This window comes from Elephas maximus, chromosome 23, assembly GCF_024166365.1.
Source record: "Elephas maximus indicus isolate mEleMax1 chromosome 23, mEleMax1 primary haplotype, whole genome shotgun sequence".
Classification (NCBI taxonomy): domain Eukaryota; kingdom Metazoa; phylum Chordata; class Mammalia; order Proboscidea; family Elephantidae; genus Elephas; species Elephas maximus.
Window position 1 is genome coordinate 70,237,268 of NC_064841.1, and position 13,229 is coordinate 70,250,496.

The window sequence follows — 13,229 nt, forward strand, 5'->3', positions numbered from 1 at the left end:
ATCAAGATAGAAATAAATACTGAAAAAATTAGGGAAGGTTAGAACTATGTTAAAACATTCTAAAGTGCTGTTGTCATTCGGTGTAATAAAAATACATTGATTTAATTTTAACATTGTTAAGAATGCATGTTAAAATTTTCCATAGTAACCACCAAAAGAATAAAACCAAAAACCAAACCCAGTGCTGTCGAGTTGATTCCAACTCATGACGACCCTATAGCGACCTCATAGGACAGAGCAGAACTGCCCCGCAGAGTTTCCAAGGAACACCTGGCAGATTTGAACTGCCAACTCTTTGGTTAGCAGCCATAGCACTTAACTGCTACGCCACTAAAAGAATAGAAAAAGCATATAACTCCTATTCTAATGGAAGGAAAAAAAAAAAAGAGGGAAAAATAAAGAAAAAAGAAAGGGAAAAAAGAAAACTAGAAAAAGATCAACAAATAATGTAGAAAATAAGGTGGTTTGAATGAGTTTAAATATATCAGCAATCTCAGTCACCACAGATACACTAATAGCTACATTTAAAACAACTCCAGTAATATAGTTCAACTAAAGGAAGGAAAAAAAAAAAAAAAAAACTGGGGATATCCAGTACATGAAACACATATAATAAAAAAACACAAAGTTTGCAATAAACGAAAAACATCTACTAGGCATATACTACCAAAAGAAAGTTGCTAAATGAATATAAATCAAATAGTCTATACTTTTAAATTACTAGACATATTAAACTAGACATAAATTCATTGCCAATGAGTAGATTTTGACTCATAGGGACGCTATAGGACAGAGTAGAACTGCCCCGATAGGACTTCCAAGGAGGGGTTAGAGGATTAAAACTGCTGACCTTTTGGTTATCAGCCGTAGCTCTTAACCACTGCACCATCCGAGCTCCACTAGACATAAGGAGGGATCATTACACACTGCTTTTTTAAAAAAATCAAACATCAGGAAGATGAGGCAAATGTAAGCACGGGTATACTTAATGAACTCCATGTTATAAAAAACACAATAGATAGAACTACACAAATACATTGAGGAATCCATTACTATATGGGAGACTTTAGCACTCTATTCTCCAGCCAAAGAAAAATACCAAATGTATAGAAGACTTGAATAATTCCCGATATATACATCCGACAACTGAGGAATATACTGTATATTTTTTTCACAGGAAAGAGTAATGACATTTATCCATTAATAGTCATGACAACAATCCAAACAACTTTCAAAGAACTTCTGTCCAGCATGTTTTACCAATTAAATTAAAAATCAGTTAGAAATGCTTGCAAAAATACTTTTGGAAATTAAACACACACACATACACTTTTCAAAATGAAAACGAATGACTTTCGGCTACACTCACCAAATGGATGAATTTAATAGTGCACTTTAAAAAGCAGTTGTAGAATGAGTCATATAGTATGCTTCTATTTATATAAAGGCTTAAAAGATAAAATTAAAAATTAGAAAGTGTGATATGCTATCATACAACATATGGTACCACTGCAAATAAAACCAAAGAAAAAACAACAGAAAACTCAGAAGAAAGTTGATGTCGTGAGGAAGAGGAACACAGGTGCTTTAAATTTATGTGTCATATTTGGTGACATTCTATGTCTTAAGCAAGGTGGTGGTAGATGCTGATCACAATGCTCTTTAAACTTTTTAAATTTTTTTGACTTAACACATGTATTGTGTTAAGTCAAAAAAATTGCCATTTATGTAGGTCAAATACAGTGAGACACTGGCAATTTTGTCTGACTCGACCTAATCTATGTGTTCTTTTCTATAAGTGATAATTATCACACGTTAAGATGTAAAAAAAGGACGGTTTCTATGTAAGAAAATGAATGTTAATATTTTCTACATAATGACGATCTCAAGCCTGTCTTTAGTAACATAGTCAACAATTTTCTTTCTTAAGGGAAGGAGTCCTTTGTACTGATTCTACTGCATTTTATTTACTTTTTGTGTTTCTTCATGTGTTTGGAATATAAACACAGGAAATAAATTTTATCCAACTGGGATATAAAAAGCTTGGTGAAAGTATGCAAGATTCTCTACAACTTAACAACAACAGCAGCAAAAGACAAATAACCCAATCAAAAATGGGCAAAGGGCTTGAACAGACATTTCACCAAACAGGATATGCCAATGACCAACAAACACATGAAAAGATGCTCAGTGCCTTCAACCCTCCCCAAAATCTGTTGCTGTTGATACAATTCTGACTCTTAGCAACCCTATAGGACAGAGTAGAGTGCCGTAGGGTTTCCTAGGCTATAATCTTTATGGAAGCAGCCTACCACATCTCTCTGCCTTGTGGCGGTGGTGCTTTCAAACAGCAGCAGAGGGCTTAATCACTGTCCTACCAGGGCTCTTTTTTTTATCCACATGAGAGATGCAAATCAAAACCACAATGAGATACTACTTCACTCCCAAGAAGATGGCTAAGATAAAAAAATTAACAATTGGAAAATGTTGGGAAGGATGTAGGGAAATTGGAACCCTTAGCCATTGCTGGTGGGAATGTAAAACGGTACAGCCATTGTGGAAAACAATGTGGTAGTTCCTTAAAAAAAACTAAAAATAGAACTACCACATGACACAGCAACCACACTATTAGGTATATACCCAAGAGACTTGAAAGCAGCAGCACAAACAGACTCATATACATCAGTGTTCATTGCAGCACTATTCACAATAGCTGAACGGTGGAAACAACCTAAAGGTCCGTTAATGGATGAGTAAAACGTGGTACATAAAATGTAATATTATTCAGCTATAAAAATAAATGAAGTTCTGATACATGCTACAACATGGATGAATCTTGAAAAGGTGCTAAGAGAAATTAAGTCCATCCAAAAGGACAAATATCATATAATCTCACTTATATGAAATGACAAGAACAGGCAAATGCATTGAAACCAAAGATAATCATGGTCACTATGAGTCGAAATCAACTCAATGGCAACAGGTTTGTTTTTGTGTTTTCGAGGTGGGAGGGAGGAGGAAAGGGGGAGTCACTGTATGGGAAGTGGGTGATGCATTTTTGTTTATGGTGATGGGAAATACCGTGTCAATTAAGGATGATTCCGGTACAACGTGATTAACGTAATTGATGTCGCTAATCTGTACACTTAGAAAAAGTTGAATTGGTAAAAGCTGTGTTATATACATATTTTTACAACAACAGCAGTAAATAGAAGCTGCTAAGCCTGCTTACGAACAGCCAAACACCTCATGGGGTTTGGTTTCTTGGTTTGGAGACTTAGGGGCATGGTTTCATGGGACATCCCAGTCCCATGAAATTGTCCCATGAATTGTTCTAATATTGTTTCTGGTGTTTCCGTTCTACCTCCTGGTTTGTTGTATAGCGCCTGAGGTTGTGAGTAACAACCGGGTACAATCGGTCCCTGTTCACCTGGAGCAGCAGAGGAAGAAGGAGAGGCAGGGAGTGAAAAAAAAGGAATAGGAATGTGTGTCTAGTTGTCTCCATGGACAAGTGCCTCCTTGGTCATGAGACCAGAACTGGATGAGACCAGAACTGGATTCTATAGAAGAATCCTGATCAAAAGGTGGAAAAATGTGGAACAGAATTTAAAATTGTCATGTAATCTGGACTTTCTGGAGTCTTTGAGACTGGATGATCCCCTGAAACAATCTTCAAATCTTAAACCTTAAACGAAAGCTACCCCTGAAGTCATCTTTAAACCATAGTTCTGCCTTGAGCATAGTGCTCTTTTAAAAAATTGTCTATATGGGATCAAATTGACAACAGCAACTTGAAAGGTTAGATGAGATGATTAAGGGGCAGTGGGTTTATCTTAATGGTGGTGGTATAACTTGGAAAAGAAGAGAGAGAATTGAGCAACTTGAAGAAAGTAATCAATGTAACTGAATTGTGCACTTAGAAATTGTTGGATTGTAGTATGTTTTGCTTTGTATGTTTTCATCTAAAATTATATACATTGAAAAGCAAGTATGCAAGCTTCTCTGTCGGGATCACCATTCAGTCACATGACTTTATCATTTGATGACATTAGTAGGTAGCTCTTATTTAAGCAGAGTTAGACCCAGACGCTTGCTAAATTTTATGTTTGTCTTACAGTTTTCTCATTTCATATGTCCCTTTTAAATATAATGACATAACCAGATTTGTTCTAAAGTGTTGACAAAAGTGTCATCTTGTTTTAAAAGATTCCAAGTTTTTGCCAAAGTAATTTAAAGTATTGATGGGTGTAAAAACCCCATTGCCATCGAGTCAATTTCGACTCATAGAGATCCTATGGGACAGAGTAGAACTGCCCCATGGAGTTTCTGAGGAGCGTGTAGTGGATTCGAACTGCCGACCTTTTGGTTAGCAGCAGTAGTGCTTAACCACTACGCCACCAAGGTTTCTGATGGGTATATAGACCTTCTAATTAAATAAAAATCATAGGTGTTGAACTAAATTTAGGCCATTTACTTGCATTAATTGAATGTGGTCATAACTTTTAACATCATTTGCAGTCTAAGATTATCTATGCATGTAACATAACATTCATAGAAAACTGCTTTGGTGTGTTTTAGTAGTATTGGGAAGATTGTTCTGTTTTGTTTCTCTTCCCTTTGGGCATAAATAATACATGCAAATTTTACATAAATAAAAAGGCTATGCCATTTATTTTTCTTGATTTAAGACACCGACTCTTGCTTGAATGTTAGTTCTGTCTCTAGTCCTACCAAACACAAATGACTAATGCCAAAGTTTGTTCCAGTTGTCCTTCTGCCAAATTCTTGACATAATTTGACTGTTTTTTCTCTAACACCTTTTCTGGTCTCCTTCCCACTCCTCCTTCCATTTATGTTTCATTTCTTTGTCACCTTCCTCTTTTCCTTTTCACTCATCTTTCAATTGATTTGGCAGCCTTAGATCATTCAAAGACATATTATCTTTGTCTAAAATCTCCTACAACTCTTCAACTATGATTTTAACACTGTTTCCATAGTGTTGCATGTCCAGGTCAGATCAATATAATGCAATGGAATCGAAACCCTCAAAAATTAGACAAGGTAGTTATTTACCTTGGAAAAAAAAAAAAAAAGTCTTGACAAGAGTACTTAGTCTGGAATAGCCTGCTTTATTAGTAGTCAAAACTATGAAAATAGGACCAAACACAGGCAAGTTTGTAGGTGAGAGTGGATGAGATACGAAGAGGTACAGACCAGAGAACCAAGGCTGTGGTTCTGACTGCCACTCAGGAGGTCAGCTTGGGGTGTGGAGCAGGGTGGGTTGGGTGTACTTTTGTTTTGTTCTTGTTAGGTGCTCTTGAGTGGGTTCCAACTCATAGCTCCCCTGTGTACAACAGAAGAAAGCACTGCCCTGTCCTGGGCCGTCCTTGCTGTGTTTGAGCCATTGTTGCAGCCGCTGTGTCAATCTACCTCGTTGACAGTCTTTTTTTTTGCTGACCCTCTGCTTTACCAGGCATGATGTCCTTCTTCAGGGACCGCTCCCTCCTAGTACCAAGTACAGGATAGGTGAGATGAAGTCTTTCCAACCTGCCTTCTAAGGAGCACTCAGCCTGTACTTTTTCCAAGACATAAATGTTCCTTCTTCTGGCAGTACGTGGTATATTCATTCTTCTTCACCAACGTACTCTCTTCTCAGGATACTAATGCATTGCACCCAAATAGCTGCAATGGTTCCATCTGGGCCCTTCCATCAGCCACATACGATGTGGTCTTTAAAGCATGATTGTGGAAATTGCTCACAGTTAGATGCCTTACCCAAATACTTATTTTTCATAGTTTAGTCAATTTATTTGTAAGACTGTAGGATCGCTATGAGTTGGAATTGACTCGACGGCCCTGGAACTGGATTTGGTTACCATATATCATGGAAATCAAAATCAGATACACTCTCATATAACCCAGAAAATCACAAACACGCATTCATATAACTTCTGGGTGAATGTGCTGCTCAGATGCAGGACTATACACTGGTGGCTAGGAATTCTCAGGGGTATACATATATATAATGTATATACATATGTTATATATAGAGAGAGAGAGAGCCTTAGTGACAATAGTGGTTGAGATCGGCTGCTAACCAAAAGTTTGGCAGTTCGAGTCCACCAGGGGCTTCTTAGAAACCCTATAGGGTAGTTCTACTCTGTCCTAGAGGGTCCCCGTGAGTCAGAATTGACTCCATGGCAATCAGTTTTTTTGTTTTGTTTTAGTATACATGTACTTACATACCTACCTCTATATACGTCCATATAGAGATGTATGTGTATATTTATATACGTATATATAATATATATACTAAACCAAACCCATTGTGCCAATTCCAACTCATAGTGACCACACAGAACAGACTAGAACTGCTGCATAGGGTTTCCACGTAGCTGCTGGTGGGTTTGAAACACCTACCTCTTGGTTAGCAGTTGAGCTCTTAACCACTGCGTTACCAGGGCTCCATATTTATGTATATATACATGAAATCAAGAAAGTTTTTACTACAACTATAATAGCGACAAAAAGCAGCATTACCCTTCAACTAAGTTGAAGTGAAGCTTGTACATGTTCCTTTCTACAACATGACATACTTTAGCAAATCTGGAGCTGGCGTTAAAGTTGGTGTTGGCATAGAGGTATAAATTTTGTAATCCTACCTTAAGCCTTAGGTGCTCTGTATTCTTAATTGTGGGAAGGAACTTTGGCATATTTTTTTTAACTTAGTCCAGTGGAGTGTGTCTGCTGCTACTTAACCGTTAGTCTATGAGGTATTCAATTTCAGGCAGGGGTTTTATTAATGTGTGCTTATTAACACCTCTGACAACTTCATAAATAACAATTATAAGTTTAAAAAAGGCAAACTTAGACTCTAAGAAACGACAAGCTGTTGGAAATGGAAAACAAGTTTCACTGTTTGTAACAAACAGAAGCTATTCAGCACACAGTAACAGCAAGCCTCAAACCTAAGGCAATTTTTGAATTGAACATTTATTTTTTATCTGAACAATATTTTCGTTAAATGTCACTCTTCATTAGCTCAAACAGAAATAGCTCATTCAATGGATTGTTTATTTACAACTAGAATTATCCATAGTGGCATCTGTAGAATTAACTCATTTCTTATTATCTAAAATGTTAGCCCCACAATGGTAAGTTTTGTATCTCTGAAAGATTTTTTATCCAGATGTGCTGAGTGTGTTTAATTATATTTCCAAACAAAAAAACAGTTAAGATGTTTATTGAAACCTTTTAGATTGACTATAATTTTATATTTTTGTCTAAGACTGTCCATTTTATTGGCTGTCTCTATTTTTAAAATGTGGTCCTTCCCTTCAAACATAAAACAGTCATAATTGCTATAAAAACCAGAGTCCAGGTGGACAAACTTCTCCTTTCTTACACAGTGGGGGCCTGGATACAAAGTCCCTCGCAACAACTTGACTGGGGACCAATAAAAATGGCCATCGGCCAATGCCGGACACTGGAGAAATGAGAGTAACAGGTGTCTTCAGGATGCCTGTTATCCCTATTACGTTCCTCCCAAGGAGAGAGTTACGCATAATATCCTCTCCTGGTCACTACTGAGCTGCAGCACATGCACACTTGTGACCAGGAATTCTCAGGCCTACAGAACATAAAACAACTGGGCTTCACAGTTTAGGAATGAGGAATGAGGGACATTTTACTTTGCTTTTCACTCCTCAGGAGAATATAATGAACAATCATCCTTACATTCTGAAATCCTTACATTCTTCATTCGTTTCATCTCCTCATGAAATAATTGGAGAGTAAAATTTTTTTTTTTTTTTACTATATCCCTTGCATATATATATACATATAGGGTTGCTATGAGTTGGAATCGACTCGACGGCAGTGGGTATATCCCTTGCAAGCCTTTTGAGTTTAGATCACTCTTTTTCCTATTTTCTATGGTTCAAGAAAGCAGAAGTGTCTGCATACTCACTCTTTCAGGCAAGCATGCATCTTTCTGTATAGGCAAAAACCAAACCAAACCCATTGCTGTCCAGTCGATTCTGACTCATAGTGACCCTATAGGACAGAGTAGAACTGCCCCATAGAGTTTCCAAGGAGATCCTGGTGGACTCAAACTGCCAACTTTTAGCCAGCAACCACAGCATTTGACCACTACGTCACCAGGGTTTCCATCTTGCTGTATAGCAATCATGTATTCACAAAAAATTTTACTGATGACCATTGTTTCCAGCAGATTGCTCGATCTTGGAAATATAAAGATGGAAAGAAGCCCTTCTTCCATCAGTTGGTGGAATAGAAAGACAACAAATTACTTAACTACACTTGAAGCATCTTAGGAAAGAGAAATGATAGCAATTAGTTTTGCTTGGGAGAGTGCTTCTCGTGTCTTACTGTTTGTTCATTCCAGACTATTAGACCGTTGTCTTCATTTGTAATCTGTCCTTTATGGGAATTCCTACCATTAGTTTTTACCGACGTCATGCCAACAGACCCCTAGCATATATTCTTCTTCCAAAGAGATGTTAACACTTCTCCTTTGAGATGTGGCATCTCTGTTCATTTCTCTTGAAACCGAGAGGACAACTGGTTACAGTGGAATGGATGCTGTGTGACTTCAGGGGCTAGGTAACAACATACGATGCAACTGCTGCCTGATTGCTTGCCCTCCCTCTCTTTCTCAGTATGTGTACATTTGGAGACCTAAGCCTCCATGTAAGAAGCCCAGTTAAGTTGAAGCAGTAATTCTACAGCGTCTCGTAATCTGACAGGCTTAAAAGAAATAGATTCCCGAGGACCCAGAAGCCAGCTCTCAGGTATTTGTTTCTTCCCAGTGTAGATACCAGACATGTAATCTAGTCTTCAGACAATTCCAGGCTTTGACCTTCAATCCACGCCAACTGATATGGAGTGGAATAATACGCTGTCTCCACCAAATACTGCCCTGTCTAAAGATCCGGCGTAAAATAAATGTTATTGTTGTTTTATGCCTTTGAGTTTTGGGATAGTTTGTTATGCAGCCTTAGTTACTACAACATTTGGGAAGAAGAGATGACATTATCATTGAGAGATTAAGGGATCGTTCTGGTTAGTTTCTCCAGGAAACAAAGGCTGTGACCAAAGCTAGGAGTATAAAAGTTTCACTGGGGTGCAACAATTGTGATAGAAAAAGAAAGCAGGATTGGGAAGAGTAACCAGCAGATTTGCTGCAGACCTGGAAAGTCTGATAGACCAACATGGAGCCCTGAAGCAATGATAGTCCAGCAGAGAAGTTGCACTGGGTGGAACGGCTAGACTCTTACAGTATCAGCTAGCTCAGTTATTGGCTGGGGAAGCCCCAAGAAGATTGTGGTCTTGGCTTGAGAGCTGAGGGAAACTTTAAGGAAGGGAGCGTCTGGAGGCTGTCAATTAACCACACCACACTATTCACAGTTAGACAACAAACCTCTTCTGGAAGGGAGATATGAGCAGATATCTGCATGTATGCTACAGACATCTCTTTTATCATTCTGTATCTGTAGAGTTTGGGGAACATCTCCTCTAGGGCACTCGTGGGTGTTTCTTTTTTTGGGGGGAAGTGGTTGGAAGAGGTATTTCAATAACATAAACTTCAACCCCCATTGCTCCATTTGACCTCAGCCACACAAATGTTACTTATTGTCTCTCTCCTCCACCCTTCCCTCTAAATTCCCCTTGCCCTCAACTACCACCTCTGCTGGTCTAGGTGGTTTACCTGGTGGTGTGACCCAAACTTTTATTCCTAAAATGTCTTAGCCCTTAGTAACCATACCTGTCTCAGGCCAATGAAGCTGCACTTACCCGTTTGGTCATATTTTGGCCAAAATCCAGTGCTATCGAGTCGATTTGGAGTACAAAAATGCACTCAAAAATCTCACCTGAGCACTAGACATATTCTTGCCTGTCCACAGCCTCTAAAAACAGCAAAACCTTCTGTTGCCATGGTCAGTTACCACTGAGGAGATAGTGACTCCTTGCTGACTGGTCCCTAAACACCAGGTGCCCAAAGTGCCTGGGTAATAGCTGTTAAGTTTAGTTCAGTGAGAAACTTGCTCTCTCAGACAGATTTTACATCTCAGTTTGGTGACCAAGATCTGCAACCCTGCAGAGTTTAGAGGTGTGGTTTGCTCCAGGACCTCTGCATTGGGGCTCTCCTATTTAGACTTGCTACGAACTCCACACTTCTTTTTTCATCATTGATACATCCATTTCCATAGAGTCTCCAGGTTATAGGGTCCAGCAGCAGGACATAGAGCACTTTTCTTCTCTGGATCTTGCTCAAAGCATGCAGCTTTCCATTTCACCTGGTATGTTATCGGAAGCAGTGTTCCTAGGTGTTGACTGCACTGTCTTTTAGACCCTAAGAGGAATACCAGATGTTGTTTTTCTTTCTTCTTAGAAAGAGATGAAAAGTGCTGCAATTTATCCTTAACTTTGATGAAGATATCTTGGCATGCCCCTTGCCATAAGATCTCTAAAACCTCCACCTCTCACCTTCTATAGGGCATGTCTCTTAGCATAATCTCCATCATATTGCTGCATCATGCTCATCCTGCTTCATCAGCCTAATAGCCTCATTACTTGATGTTCTGCATGGATGTTCAAATGGTTCAAATCTTTTCGGACTAAATTGTAAGTGCATGAAAGTTAACATAGCTCTGAGACAATATTGTAAATGTGTCCAATTTTCCATTCCATGTGAAAGAGAAATACTTCAGGTCCTCTTTCTTGGCTAGAATTAAGAAGAACTCATTTGCCAAATCAAGAGCCAATTGGTTGAGTTGGCAGCCTACAGTCATTCTCCAGGATTATCCAGCTGTTGCAGTAGCCAGACTGGCAAATTGATTTAATATCTGATAGGCACCGCCACCCATGCTTGCATCCTTTAGATTTTTAAGAGGAGCATTACTTTTTACTCTGCCTCCAAGGATGTGATACTGGTTTTTTTTTAATTTTTATTTTTACTTGTTTTTGGAGGCAACATACACAACCAAGCATACATTCATTTGTAATTGGTATGTGTACAGATCAGTTACATTGGTTAGACACACATTGGGTCACCTTCTGTCACCATTCTTACTATCTCTACACATATTGTTTCATCACCATTAATTAGGGTCTCTGCTACTTACAGCTCTCATTTGCACTTTAGATTAACTGTTGTCAGTTTGAACTCACATAGATAATTCCTTGTGAGAGTGTAATGGTCAATTCAAACATTCTTTATTAACTGGGTTAAACCGTTGTTTAGTTTAATGATGGCTTCTTGAGATAGTTTCAGTTCAAGGTTTAAAAATTATTTCCAGGCATTAGATTTGGGGGTTCCTCAAGTCTCAGCAAATCTAGTAAGTCAGGTTTCCATATGAGTTTGAAGTTCTGTTCCACACATTTCCTCCTTTTGATCAGAATTCATATCTTGGGTCCTTGATCAAAATTTTCGGTAATGGAAGCCAGGCACAATTCATTTCTTCTGCTGCCGTGGTAACAGAGGCAGTAGCTCCTGGAGGCAATTAAACCTACAGTTCATTTTCTTCTCCATTTTCTTGGCCTTTTTCCTCCTCTGTTGTTACGGGCAAACAGAGACCAATTGTTATACCTTGTACAGCTACTTGCAAACTTTTAAGACCTCAGGTGCTACTCACTAAACTAGGTGGTAGAACCAAAACCCATTGCCAATGAGAGAATTCCAACTCATAGCAACACTATAGGACAGACTAGAACTACTTCATAGAATTTCTGAGCAGCAACTGGTGTATTCAAACTGCCAACTCTTTGGTTAGCAGTTGAGCTCTTAACCACTGTGCCACCAGGGCTCCTAAGGAAGTAGAATAGAAGCTCTGAAAACAACATTAGACCAGTTGACTTGATTGACCCTCAAAGCCATGACCTAAACCTTCAAACCAATGAAACTAATCCTATGAAGTCTTTAGTTGTACCTAAGTATTATCAAAGAGGCCCTGGTGGTGTAGTAGTTAAGTGCTACGGCTGCTAACCAAAAGGTCAGCAGTTCGAATCCACCAGGCGCTCCTTGGAAACTCTATGGGGCAGTTCTACTCTGTCCTATAGGGTTACTAGGAATCGGAATTGACCCTTTGGCAAAGGTTTTTTTTTTTTTTTAATTCGTATCACTATAGGAAGACTTTTTTTTTTTTTTTGCTACTTTTGTAGTTATAGACCCTGGGTAGTGTAGTGGTTAATAACTTGGCTGTTAACCAAAAGGTCAGCAATTTGAATCCATCAGCCACTCCCTGGAAATCCTATGAGGGCAATTCTACTCTGTCCTATTAAGGTCACTATAAGTAGGAACGGATTCAAAAGCAATGAGTTTTTGGTTTTGGTTGTAGTTATAAAATTATTTAAAACATTTTATTTGCCATTTTGCCACCTTCCCTTTTTCCTTTCTGGTGTACAGCTTAATAGTAACAGCTATATTAGTCCTGTTGAGTTTCCGTTGCCCTTAGTTGGTGTCAATTTTCCAGTCACCTTAGACAAAAATTCACTACTTCTCAATGAGTGATCCTCCCCCGTTCTACTCCTGGTAAACAACAGTAACCTCTGGTCTGTATACATTTACCTAATCTTGTCATTTCATATATGTGAGACCATGCCATGCAATATTTGCCTTTTTTGTGATTTACTTATTTCACTCAGCATAATGTCTTCAAGATTCATCCATGTTGTAGCATGTATCAGGACTTTATTTTTCTTTAACGCTGAGTAGTATCCCATTGATATATGTACCACATTTTGTTTATCCATTCACCTGTTGAAAGACACTTGGGTTTTTTCCACATTTTCATTTTTGTGAATAATGCCGAAATGAACATTGGTGTACATATGTATGTGTCATTGCTTTTATGTCCCTAGGGTATGGGAGGGGAATTGCTGGGTCATATGGTAATTCTACAGTTCACCATAATGTTTTCCGCAATATGGTAGTATTGTTTATTTACTACCTTGCCTTGTGGGGCGGGGTGGGGGGAGGAGGGTGCAATTTCAGTAGCTACTTGAGCCCCCAATTAGAATTAAAAATTAGAAATTTGTAACCTATTAATATATAAATTTTTTATAATTAGAAATTAGCAACCTAAGTGTAAATAATAAGTGAACAGTTGGAATACCTCAAGGCTGCCAATTTTCCCAAAATGGCAGAAAAATAAGGGTTCTAATGAGTTATATATAGAAGCTAAAGACTAGATCAAGTGACTGATCAT